Genomic DNA, 13,572 nt, shown 5'->3' with positions numbered 1-13,572 from the left:
TTTGTAAGTCATTGTAGTGTTTAGCTTCAAGAGTGGACTGCTGCTAGTGCGACACAAAGCAGCTACACAGATCATAGTGTAGATATAAAGGGAAAACCTTAAGCATCAGAGTAAAATCAACAAAGTGGAACCTGCTGGAATATATGTGCTAGTATTGCCGGTACGGCTAGAAAGGCTTCGGATACTAGCTCTCTTCAAGTGAAGGTGCGGTACTGTTAATATCAGTGTAACTCTCAAAGGCGACACAGCTCCCCGCATTTCCTTGCTATTCTTATAGGATTCGAGTGGGCAGGCCACTACAAATCCTATTCCTATGTTTACAAGATCCTACGAATCAAAGAGGCTCAAAGTGTCCATCACAACCGACCGTATAGACCTCTACACTACAAATGTCCCTACTCATCTTCAGTACAAGGAACATACTGTACTACTATCACACTCCCTCCGTTCCAAAATATAAGTTTTGGTAGAGATTTCCACTATGGATCACATACAGATGTATCCAGATACATTTTAGAGTGTAGATTCACTCATTTTTCTCCATATGTAGTCCATGGTGGAATCTATACAAAGACTTGTCTTTAAGAACGGAGAGAGTACATATTAAAGAAGAACGGAAGAGGAACATGGTAAAGAAGAGCAAGCAGATTTTGGATAATAAAATGGTGGTTGCACAGTGCCCACAAATGATGAACCAGAGCGCATTAAGAATGCAACTCCCAGCTATCTCTCGACCATTTCAGGCGGTTGGATGAAGATCCTACGTCTCCTAACCCTTCTTCTTCCTCGTCTCTGATTCCTCCCATACAGAACACCGCACGGGCCGCCGGCCGGACCACCGGCCCCCACCGCTTGTGTTCCTCCGTCACCCCCCACCCCCCCCCCCCCCCCCCCCCCCCCCCCCCCCCAGTTTTCTTCATTCAGCGAGGCCCCACAATCACCCGAGCCCCTTCGATCGCACCGGCGAACTCCGGCGAGCTCTGAAAAATCGACCGACCCAATTTTGAAATTTAGTCTACTGTGATTTAACTAGTGTGGAATATAATAGGGCAAACCATAAGCATTGGGAGTATAGTGTTGAGCGTGCCATGGCGGATCTGAAGGTGCAAACCGGACAAAGGCAACTTCGCAACCAAGACAAGAAATCAGAGTAAAGCAGTGGCGATCTATTTTCTTGCTGCGATAAATAAGTTGAGCAGATACAAAAGAGTACCTCCTCTGGTGTGGCACCGTGTATGCATCTGCTGAGAATTTGACGGTGCTACGGTAGCGATGGCTGTCGGCGGCGTGGAAGCAGATCTAGGAGGGTAGACGGTGGCGGCGGGGCGCGGTGGACAAGACTGTCGTAGGAGCGGCACCGGCAAGGTGGACGACGACAGGGATGAAGCGAGAGGACGGGATGCAAGGATCCCGGTCCGAAGCCGTGGATGAGAGAGGTCGATCTCTTGTAATGGACGGCGGCGTCGGGGTATCAGCTCCGGCATGGTGGAGGAGGACGGCGGTGGATGGGGTGGCGGACGGCGGCGGACGGAGGAGGGTGGGGGTGGAGAGGGTGTTTTGGCGCCCACGGAGTATGAATGGGGAAAAGGGAGGTAGAGAGGAAGGGGGAACCATGTATTCAGGGCGCGCTTGTCTCAAATGCGAGGAGATTTACAAACTTAGCCCCCGTTTCAAATTTCTACTACATCATAGCAACATTAGTCGGTTGGGGATAGGACGGTAATCTCACATACACCGAATATTTGCCACGAGAGTTTGTTTTTGGCGCCCACCGTGTATGAATATGAATCGGGGAGGGAGTCGATTTCGGCCGAGGACACACTGTGTTTTGGCGCCCACCGTGTATGAATCTGGGTGAGAGGCGGTTACGTCACGTTTGGGTGAAATTACAAACCTACCCCTATCGAAACCTATAGAAATCCAGCAGATAGGCTTTGCGTGGCAAGGATAGGCAGTAGTGATTTCCATCTCGCAGATTTTGGTTTCGGGAGGTTACTGCGACTTTCCCCGCTTCGTTCAAATTTTGCAGAGTGCATGTTTACCGTGCCAACTCAACTCGAATCCCGTTTCTATTCTATTTTTTTGGGCGGGATCCATTTTCAATTGGAATTACATTCTATATACATCATTTTTATATATACTTTCAAAAGCACAACACCATTTATACATAAATATGGTTTACAGATGGCATGATCTCAGACTCATAAGGTTGTATCCATCAATTTGGATTTTCAAATATTTGAAACCACTTTATGTTGAAATCCAATGTATGCGTTCCTCGCTAACTATCTCCAATTAATGTGTGTTTCATGCATTTTTTTACTTCTCAAACATGTATAATGTGTTTCACACACGCAACATATAATGTAATCCTGTTTAGACATTAATTGCATATAAACCATGCATTGTTTGTAATTGAAGAATCTATGGATCACCAATATTGATAAACTATATAACATTACACGTGTGCCCAAATTCAAATGAGTATGCATGTTTGATACACCAATTTGCGTTATGATATTATCGATGTCGTGATCTCCAGTTTCAATATTTGAATCCCCTTTAATCCAGATATTCGTCTCATATAGCTATCACTCATTCTTATATAGGACTGTCTCTCTGGACCTATACGCGTTCATCGTCTCTCAGGTATCTCTCGTGCTACCTGTATGTCGACAATGATCTTTTATCTTCGTAACACACTAACGGTACTCTCTCCCTTGACCTTCACCACTCTATCTCTCTCTAAGTATATCTCGCTCCCTGCTATGTGTCTCTAACTATGATTCTCCATGTGGAATCTCTTTCTCTCACACAAACTCAAAATTTTGTCTCCCGGGGTCTCATTTCTCTCTACTATTCCCATGTGTGCCACTCGCACACCCCTCATACAGAGATGTCTTTTGCTCCTTAGATATGAGAACCTACGACTCTTCCTCTTCAATATCTCTTTCTCACACACAAACACAAACTCTGTCTCCCAGGGTCTCATATTTCTCCATTGTTCTCTTGTATGTCGCTCACACACACCCTCTCTCCCTAGAGATATCTTGCGTTCCCTCATATGTCTCTCTAGCTATCACTCTCGTTGTGAAATATCTTTCTCTCTCGCAGACACAAAACTCCGTCTTTCTGGATCTCATTTCTCTCTGATATCTGTTTGTATGTGACTCACATGCACCCTCTCTCTATCTCTCTCACACCCACACACATAACCCAGCCTTCTGATCCACTCGACTCCTATCTCTAACGCACACTAGCTAGCATCTTTATCTTTCTATTTATCTGTTTCTCCATCAGCCTTCTTTCTTGCCCTCACTCTTGATTCCTATCACGCACACTACATATGTTTCTCTCTACATGCAGTCAAGTGCCCTCTCACACACATATATAACTTCACCCTTTGAACCACCCGACGGTCATCTCCAACACCCAAACTAGCGGATGTCCCTCTAGCTAGCATCTCCATCTCTGTATCTATCTGTAGTTTCTCCGTCAACATTTCTTTCTCGCACAGAGTCTTGCTTCCTATCACCCACACTATATATTTCTCTCCATACATATGCATTTATAGGTTGGTCTCTTTTGCACAATCGTTGCACCTCACTGCCTCTGCTCGCCATAGATGCATGCTCCAGCCCACGCCACTATCTCTTAAAGACAAAATCACATGCTCAATTGTCGGGCCTTCTTCCCTGCATTCTCACATGCATGCATATTGTCATACCGATCCGTCTCTCCCATGTCATTGATCTTATGACTTATGTCTTCTTTCTTTTATCTCGATCATGCGCGCGCGCACACACACACACATCCCACGTATACATGTATACCTCTCACACATGCACGTTCAAGGTCTCTATGTCTCCATACGTAGTTAATTACCCTCAATCCGAACGCCACATCGAATCCTTCTCTTCTTTTCTGCACATAACTTCCACCTGGATGGGTAAAAGACACACTCACACTTAACAATCTCCTTCTAGCTACCCCCTGCCTCTCACTCTTCCCCTATATCCCCGAAACCAATAAGACCATCCCTTTGTTTAATTCCTGCCTACATGCACCATCGATATATAGTAGTCTTCCTCGGTGTCTCTCCAACAAACATGTTCTCTCGATGTCGACTCCTCTCACGCACACACACCTTCTCTTCCGACTCTACGGGCATTTTCTCTCTCGCACCCCATCGTTGGTGGCCTCTGCCATACACATCACCTCTCTATGATGAAGCCATGCACACTTAAATTACATCCGCCACAGAGGACCCCGTGACACACACACACACGCACGCACACACACACACACACACACACACGCAGGCACGCACACACACACACACTAAGACTCCATCCCTCTCTCTCACACACACACAAACACACACACACACGCACGCACCCCCCACACACACACTAAGACTCCATCTCTCTCTCACACACACACAAACTAAGACTCCATCTCTCGCTCTCCTCTCTCTCTCTCACACACACACCCCACACACACACTATGACTCCATCTCACACACACATGCTCTAGGCGGAGCATTTGTTCCTACCACCCTTCATCCAACCTTACCCGTATGATAAACAATCACCTTTATTTACTTGCATAACATGGACAAATTCCACTTTACTTTAGTAGTCAACAAACTTATCATCTGTACCCTTATAAAAAAACGAGTTGGCGGTGATGGTGTGCCTGCCATCTTGTAATACAGACCGTATGATCTATATCTGAGGATAGAAAGCAAACTATGATAATTATACAAAAGATACCCACACCTCTCTCCACATTATTATCTCCCGCAACCTCATTGCTCAGCAATTAAAAAAAGGAATAAGTCTCTGGAACAATCTAGCATGCATGGTGGCCGCTGCCGCCTGCCGGCGCCGTCCATCCCCATGTCTCCGCCCATTCCGACCACCAGTCACCACCACGCGCCACTCCCTCCTCGCCTTATCTCTCATCTTTAATTTTTCGATGAGATTCTCGAGATACCAGTTTTCCGATAAAATTCTCGAGATATCATTAGTTTTTACACATGGGATTACTCCTGCATGGGTCAATCACAACAGGTGTTTTGTAAAAAAATGCATATTGATGTTCGGTGCAATGCACGAGAATCTTGCTTGTAATTATATAACGCAAATCACGAGCAGGAAGTGACATTTTTTGACACAACCACGTTAACATGGCCATGTAAATCACTAGCTAAAGTAACTACCATTATACTTATATCCCGATGCAAAAGGTTGAGTACATGTCCGAAGAGTAGAGTCGCACACATGCACTCTGTCTCTCAGAATCTCTCTCACACACACACCAATTACGTGACGCCCACTTAAGCAGACACGTATGTTACAATTTGTGCACTCGCGGGTACACGTGATGCTGCGCATTTATTTAAGCCGGAAGGCGAACCCAAATAGTAGTTGCATTCATTCCCCTCCCACCACCTCTTCTCTGGTCGCCGTCGCCCGGTAGCCATGGGCCGGCCGAAGGTAACAACATACGCCATACTCCCGCTAGAGCGGCGCTTTAATATGGAAATTTTAGTGGTCATGCATGCATCTTTTTGCGCTAGCACTCCTATATAAGGGTTGACCGGTCGCTTCCCGTGGACGTGCGCGGGCGGTGGAAGAGGAAGGAGAAGGGAAGCGGGCTGTGGAGTAACGTTTTTTACCACAATTTCTTAGGAAACTGAGTGCAATAATTGAGTAGTTTTGCAAACTACTAGTACTACACCTGAAACGGTTCAAAACCTATACTCCCATGCCAGCGCGCGCTACCCGCGTGAAATGGTCAGCGTTGCCCTGGAGCGTCAGTGCCGCATTAATGCCCGGCCAGAGCGGAGGCGACTGCTTTGAAGTGGCGCGATGGCCGAGAGAGCGCCGCTTCCCGGTGCACGCGACTGCTCCGCGTCGAGACTGGCCATAGGCCCTGTTTGGATCCATGGGTTAGAGTTAGTTTGAGCTAGTTGGGGCTCAAATAGCCCTAAAATATCCAAGCATGAGGGTTTAAATTGGCGCAAGTTGCACTGAACCCACCAAAAAAAACTATCCCACCCAAGAGGTGCTAACTGGAGATAGTTCTCATTGGGACCACTAAAAATCACTTTTCTCTCTCCATGAAGTGCATTTATTGTCAATCTTACCCTGTCACCCAAACACCTCTTTGGCTACAGTTAGTTCAGGGTTAGTCATGAGTTAGTCTAACCTCTAGCTAAGTTAGAGTATCAAACAGGAGCAGTATAGGACATGCAAGTTGCTCAAAGCATACAGGAAAATTCGTACATGAAAGGATTTTTTTCTTTTTGAAAATGGAACGTGAAAGGAATTTTTTTAGAATGCTCTTGGCATGTCGCTAACATGTGATAGTTAACCGACCTCAATAGACGGCAGAAACACCAGCCCACCGCACTTTGATAGAGACGAGGAGGGAGAAGCGATACAGGCTGCTGGATTACTAGAGATAGGTGTCACAAGGAAGCCAAGAAATATGGTGATAGCGTGGGTTAGCCATGTACTAGTATGATGTAACTGCACTGGGCTGCTGTGTTTCGTACTCTTCCAGTCCACTGTGGAGATGATTGGTTAATTTTATATCACTAAATAATATTAAATATTATGAATGCACACGCTCCACCACGAGGTTCCTTGCTCCTTCTCGGTCATCCGGAATCTATGTTCTTCCACTCTATTTTTTTACGTGAGCTTTGTTCATCCTTTTGCCAACACGCAAGACATCTAGCATCAAGGTGCACGTGTTATGGAAGGATCGTTCCATCTATATGAAGAACACGTGGGACTGGAACTACGAGACGGACATGTACCCAGGAGTGGACGTACGAACCTGAGTAATGTAGCGCAGTAAGTGAAGTAGAAAGGCACAAATGGTATGAACATGCGTGGCATATAGGGTGTGTTTGGTTGTGTTCTCGTCTCAGCATAGTTGTTCCCTCTTCATGCATGCTCAACTCAACACCCCTCTTCATGCATGCTCTCTTCATGCATGCTTCTAGTGTATTTGTGCTAAACTAGTGTGGACTCATGCACCCTCCATACACTCTACCAAACACCCAAAAGTAGGTCGAGAAGGGAACTCTTGGGCGGCATTTGTCTCTTACTACGCACTACCGCTAAATGTTGTACATGCAATGCACGGTGATGTTATGGAGTACGTGCCTAAGTACTCTACTACTACTATATTAGTTGGAGGCACATATTAACTTTTATATTTGTTTACGTGTATGCCCCGAGACCTTCCAACTAGACGTGTCTTTCTCTCCAGGTCGCACTTTGTATCGTTCATACCACTAAGTACTACTACGTGTGGTCTCCGACCCAGAAGTGGAAGAAGTGGAGACGCTCTACCATGCAGTTTTTTTATGCTGGGCTCTACCACGCTGTTTTTTTACGCTGGGCTCTACCACGTTGTTCATGTCCCACTCCTTTCACTGACGTGTGGGACATCCAGCACGTGCCGTGTTTGGCACCCTTCGTCGTAAGAGTTGAAACACTAGCATTCATCAGAAATAAAAAGTAATTATAAATCGGCAGTGATACTATTTTTTGCGAACCAATCAGTAGTGATACTATAGCACGCGGTTTCCTTGCTCCTCGATATAGGAAAGAATACTTCCGTTCGCCAACATGTGGGACGTCGACCATCCTGGTCCACTTGCCATGCACGCAGAACTCCAAGGGAGAGTCACCCAGGTCGTCGCGCTGCAGTAACAATGATTAATGAGCCGTCAAATCATAGGCCCACTTCCCACTTTGAAGTTGCTCGGACGAAGGAACCATCATGACTTCGTTGAATTCCGCTTCTTGAAGAAAACTACTGTACCAACAGTACTGCTAGCTACAGTAGTTACTCCAACAGAGGCCTCCTTTCGTTCATAGGATAGGAATATGAAAATCGTCATGGATGTACATGCTATCGGGTCCGGTTTTGGATCCGATAACCCGTTAACAGCCCGGACCAATGGGGATTTTCCACGTGTAAAATCATCATTGGCCGCAGGAATCACGTGTTGCCTCACCATTGGGACAGATGTCATCCACTCATTGGACAGGAGGCGCCTATGATAGGTCGATACGTGGCATGACCCAACAGTGGCCCATTCCGGTGAAAAAGGTCGGCTCAGTAAAAATTAGTAGGCCGGCCCATATAAGGCCTACTTGTGTTAGGTCCATTTAATCCCATGACCCATACGAGATGTGCCAATTCGGCCCGTCAACAGCCCGTTAGAGATTTGACACCATTGCAGCCCATTGTCAGTTCAAGCCCGTTAACAGCCCGCTATATATTTGGGCTCAATATCGGCCCAATGAGATTTCGGCCTGTTAACGGCCCATAAATCTGATGGGCCATTTGTAGTCGAACCTGAGTTTCGGCCTTTTAGCGGCCCATTTAAGTGTTGGGCCAATTTCTGGCTCGGTGTCACTTTCAGCCTATTGACGGCCCATAAATCAGTTGGGCCATTTGTAGTCGGACCTGAGTTTTGGCCTTTTAGCGACCCATTTAAGTGTTGGGCCAATTCCCGGCCCTGTGTGCCTTTCGGCCTGTTAACAGACCATAAATGAGTTGGGCCATTTGTAGTCGGACCTTTGTTTTGGCCTTTTAATGACCCATGCCCTTCATGGTCCAATACCAGCCCGGTTTCTCTTTCGGCCTGCTAAAGGCCTACAGTATAGTTGGGCCATATGTAGCCCAAACTTAGTAACGGCATGTTAACGGCCCGTGAAATAAATTGGGGCCACCTGTTTCCCACTTCGATGTCGGCGTGTTAACGACCCGGGAGGTAAGAGGGCCGGCCATTAACTTTCGGCCTAGTAACGACCCATTAACTTAATGGGCCCACTAAAGTTCGTTCATGTCTTTAGGCCAAATTAGATAATTTGAGCCCATTACGACGAGCAATTATGCACAGGACCAAAACCGATCAAGCAAAGGTACGGCATACAGGGAATAACGTTGCACATCCAGCATATATTACAGGAAATTACATCCATTGGGAAATCAAAGATTGATGCCGGTGCAAATAAGTGAGCAAAACCTAACCATCTACAACGTCACAATCTGCAACCTCAGCACAAATGACGCCCATAAGCATGTGGGCAAGTTCTTGCTGCTTTGCTACACTGTCTCTAAACACATTGATCAGTTGTTGTGTCGCACGACTCTGCATCTCTGATTCATCCACCATTTCCATCATTGCTTCAGCCATTAATTGGTTCACAAACATACATTTATTCCATTGCATTCGAGATAGAGGATACTGAACAGATTCAGATGGCGATTTTGGTAGGCTTGTATTATTGATAGTGGAGAGTGTCTCGACCACTGCATCATAACATAAATTAGGACGTGAACCAAACCGATTAATCATGAGTTATTGCCATATTACCTGGCCAAGATTTACTGGAAATAAACAATGGGGTTGCCTTGCTGTTTTCAGAGTTTGTCTTTTTATCTTCAGCAGCCTGCACAAAATTAACACACTAGCATTTCTATCATTGGCCAAGTCAGATAATAGGAAAGCAACATTGACACAACAAACGTTTGGGCAACTAGCCTACACCAAATTAACACAATATGGAACAGCTATCATCAGCCAGGTAAGGTAATACGAAAGCAACATTGACACAATGAATGAATGGGCAACCAGAGAAGCACTACAATTCAGTAATGTGCGTGATGTGAGATAGTACATTCATGCAGCTCAGTATGCAAAACTACCAGACAGTTTTCCTTACAAAAATCAACAATGGCGCCTTTAACATTTTGCTACGACTAATTTTAGATCAGATAAAGGTTAGATTCACGCCGATTAACAAAATACATGTTGATGTAAAAATATAGTGATATACAACAGGTACTTACATCAGCATTGGAGCACAGAGAATTCCCGCAAGATATTTTCCTCAAATACGATCCCAATGGAGGAAGTCTTGTATCATTTAACCTTATTTTCTAAAACAGAGATGGGTAAGAAACATGTAGAAAATATGATCAGAATGCTATAAAATTTCATGATGCGAGGATACACACACACTTCTTAGAATGGAGTTGAAATTCTTTTGCTGGACTGGAGCGGACTAGTTCTTTGGCCATTGGAATCTGCTTATTATCAGTGGGAGTTGGGTTTCTCTATGCTGGAGCAGTATCTATGAAAAATGGAGTTGGTTTATTATCTCCTGGCGTTTGGATCTTTTGCAAAGACCTGGTTTGTAACCCTTCAGATTCTAACATAGCCGTCTTACCCTTGCATGCCTTATATAGAAGAATGATGATTCAGTTATAAAACATGCTACAACAGAGATGGAATAGGTGCTGAAGAATAGAAAGGCATGACATATTGACATGTATTCCCTCCATCTAGAAATAAATGGGTGGGTCTAGGCGTATTTCAGTTCTAGATACATCCAGTTTTATCCATTTCTGCGACATTTAATCCAGACGGAGGGAGTATGATGTAAGAGCTAGGGATACGACAGGACAACACAGTAAAAAAACACTGAAAAACCCACTGCAGAACCAAAGTATTCAAACCCACTGATATGAGATAGTACACCCATGAAACTCAGGATGCAAAACTACCAGGCAGTTTTCCTTGCAAAAATCAACATTGTGGCCTTTAATCATACATTTTGCTACAACTAAATTTAGATCAGATAAAGGTTGGATTCACGACGATTAACAAAATACATGCTGATGTAAAAATATAGTGATATACAACATGTACTTACATATACATTGGAGCACAGAGAATTCCTGCAAGAATCTTTCCTCATAAACGATACCATTGCAGAAATTCTTCTATCTGTTAAGCTTATTTTCTAAAAGAGAGATGGGTACGAAACATGTAGAAAATATGATCAACATGCTATAAAATTTCATGATGCAAGGATACGCACACGCTTCTTAGAATTGAGTTGACATATTTTTGCTGAACTGGAGCGGACTAGTTCTTTGGCCACTAGAATCTGCTTATTATTAGTAGGAGTTGGGTTTCTCTGTGCTGGAGCAATATCTATAAAAACTGGAGTTGGTTTATTATCTCCTGGCATTTGGGTCTTTTGCAAAGGCCTTGTTTGTAACCCTTCAGATTCTAACACAGTCGTCTTCCCTTGCATGCCTTGTATAGAAGAATGGTGCTTTAATTATAAAACATGCGACAGCAGAGAGATGGAATAGTTACTGAATAATAGAAAGGCATGACATATTGACATGTATGCCCTCCATCCGGAAAAAATGGATGGGTCTAGGCGTATTTCAGTTCTAGATACATCTTTTTTTATCCATTTCGGCAACATGTAATCCGGACAGAGGGAGTATGGTGTAAGAGCTAGGGATACGACAGGACAACACAGCAAAAAAACACTAGTTGAATGTAAAAATGTATGCTAGCGGAATACGTACAGAAATAACTAAGGCAACATACACGTGTATGATTGGGAAAATAAGATGGCATTGCAACAGAGCACTAGAACAACACTTCAATGTAAAAAAACATGGTATGGTAGACAGATGAAGTACATACTGATGAATAACAATGCATAAGATATTCAGAAGCATGATGTCCAAATTAAGCAGATGCCATTGCGATAGAGTAGAATGACAGTACTTGAATTTGAAAACATGTTATCATGAATGGAATAGATACTGAAAAACAGGAAGGCATGACATATTTACATGCATGATCAGCATGCTAAGCACATAGCCTTGCAACAGAGTAGATACACTCCACGACATTATATGCATGTTGTACCCATATCATAGGCCAAGTTAGAGCAAGGACCTTGTGGGGTGAAGAGGATTCATCATCTTTCTGCAAGTCTTCTGAAGAACTGCCTTTACATGTTCCATCATATTGGGTATCATTGACATCAAGTTTATTGGCCTTTACATTGCTCCGTGAGGTTCTTGTGGATATATCAGTGTGTGCAATTATATCCGACATGCATGGAAGACAACTAGTAGTTAGATTTATGTAATGAGTGCCTGTAGGAGACGACATAAATAGTAGGACTGGGGTTAACTAGCAGCAACAAGTCTCATACACTAAAGGGAGAACACAGATGAAAGCTACAGAATATGTATCGTTTGTACTCGAGATTAACTAGATGGCACACAAAAGTATTAAAGAACAACATAGGTAATGCTAGAAGTGGTATAATACTATAATCACCAGCCTGTGGGATAGCATTGGCTGATGGATGATAACTATGGAACAGCGTTACCTAAAGAACAAGTATCTTAGCTGAACTATGGAACAACGTTAACTCCTAAACAAGACCCATAAGAGATCAGCATGAATATACAGTGAAATGTGATGATCTATTTTCCATGCTTAGATGAATAACAAAGCCATAAATGTTGCACACAAGTAAGATGAGGGTACAACCTATCTGGCTGCCATCCATAGGAGTGAGCATCATGTGTTGACTTGTCGATGGCCCTGCAGTTGTTGTGGCTGTCCATGTCGGGCACGCGCATTCGATGCAGGGAACTATTGAGTGGGGACTATAGCTCCCTTCTGGTGTATGCTTCCCTTGTTGGAGCAACTGCGGTGAGTCGGAAGACGGTGTCTCTGAAGATGCAGATAACGCATAATGTTAAGAATGACATATCTCTTTGATCTGAAGAAATACACTAAGAGATCAACAGCAAGGTACGAGAGCGGTCACACGTCTGTTGACTGAAGACTAAATTAGGGTCACACGATTTTATTTTATTTTAGTAATGTCCGATCTACGCCGGATGGTTGGCCGTCTTGTGCCTCCTGGCTGACACTTTTCGGAATCTTCCCCGAAGAGCCAGCGACCAACGGCAGAGCAGCCTGCCTCCGCCGTCCGTGGACCCAACCAAAACCCTGCTCCCCGCCCCACCGCACTGCCGTGGTTGCGCCGCCCCCGGGCCAATCCACAAAGACTCCCGTCATCCAGATCCGGCGACGGCAGTACCTCAACCCACGCAACTCTAAAAGATAGCCATCTAAGCGCTACTTCCGCGATGAACTTGCGGCCCCGCACCCTTACGTTAGACACCAGCCAACCGGCAGCCTAGGAGCTCCGCCACCTCGAGGGGTGCTGCTTCCCATTGGGAATCGATTGGCCCAGAATAAAAATTCAGACAACGGACGCCTAAATAAAGTGATTTGAGATGAGGGTGCGACCTATCTGGCGGCATGGTGAAGTAGGCAGGTCCGGCTGCCGAGTCGGTGAGGCCGGCGTGGTTGCGGTGGCGACCGGCGGCAGGGAAAGAGCGATGTCGCGACGGTCGACGACTATGCGGAAGCAACGCCAAGACTCTGGACGGATCCGAAGTTGGAGCCGCTCCGGCGCCGTGAACAACGGCGGGGGTGAATCTGCTCCGGTACGGTTCACGCGGCCGTCGTCGAGGCAACACCAGCAGCACGGAGTAAGAGGCACACAGCCCAGTGCACGGCGGCAAATGGACAGCGTCTCCAGCATTAGGGAGGAGGGCGGCTGTGAAATTGGTGCGGTGGGGGCGCCATGGAGGTGGGGCTGAGGTTTCGCAGCTCGGGAGAAGGGATCTTCCCGA

The sequence above is a fragment of the Triticum urartu genome, chromosome 3, assembly GCF_003073215.2.
Source record: "Triticum urartu cultivar G1812 chromosome 3, Tu2.1, whole genome shotgun sequence".
Classification (NCBI taxonomy): Eukaryota; Viridiplantae; Streptophyta; class Magnoliopsida; order Poales; family Poaceae; genus Triticum; species Triticum urartu.
The sequence above is the reverse complement of the archived record's forward strand: the minus strand, read 5'-3'. Positions refer to the sequence as shown.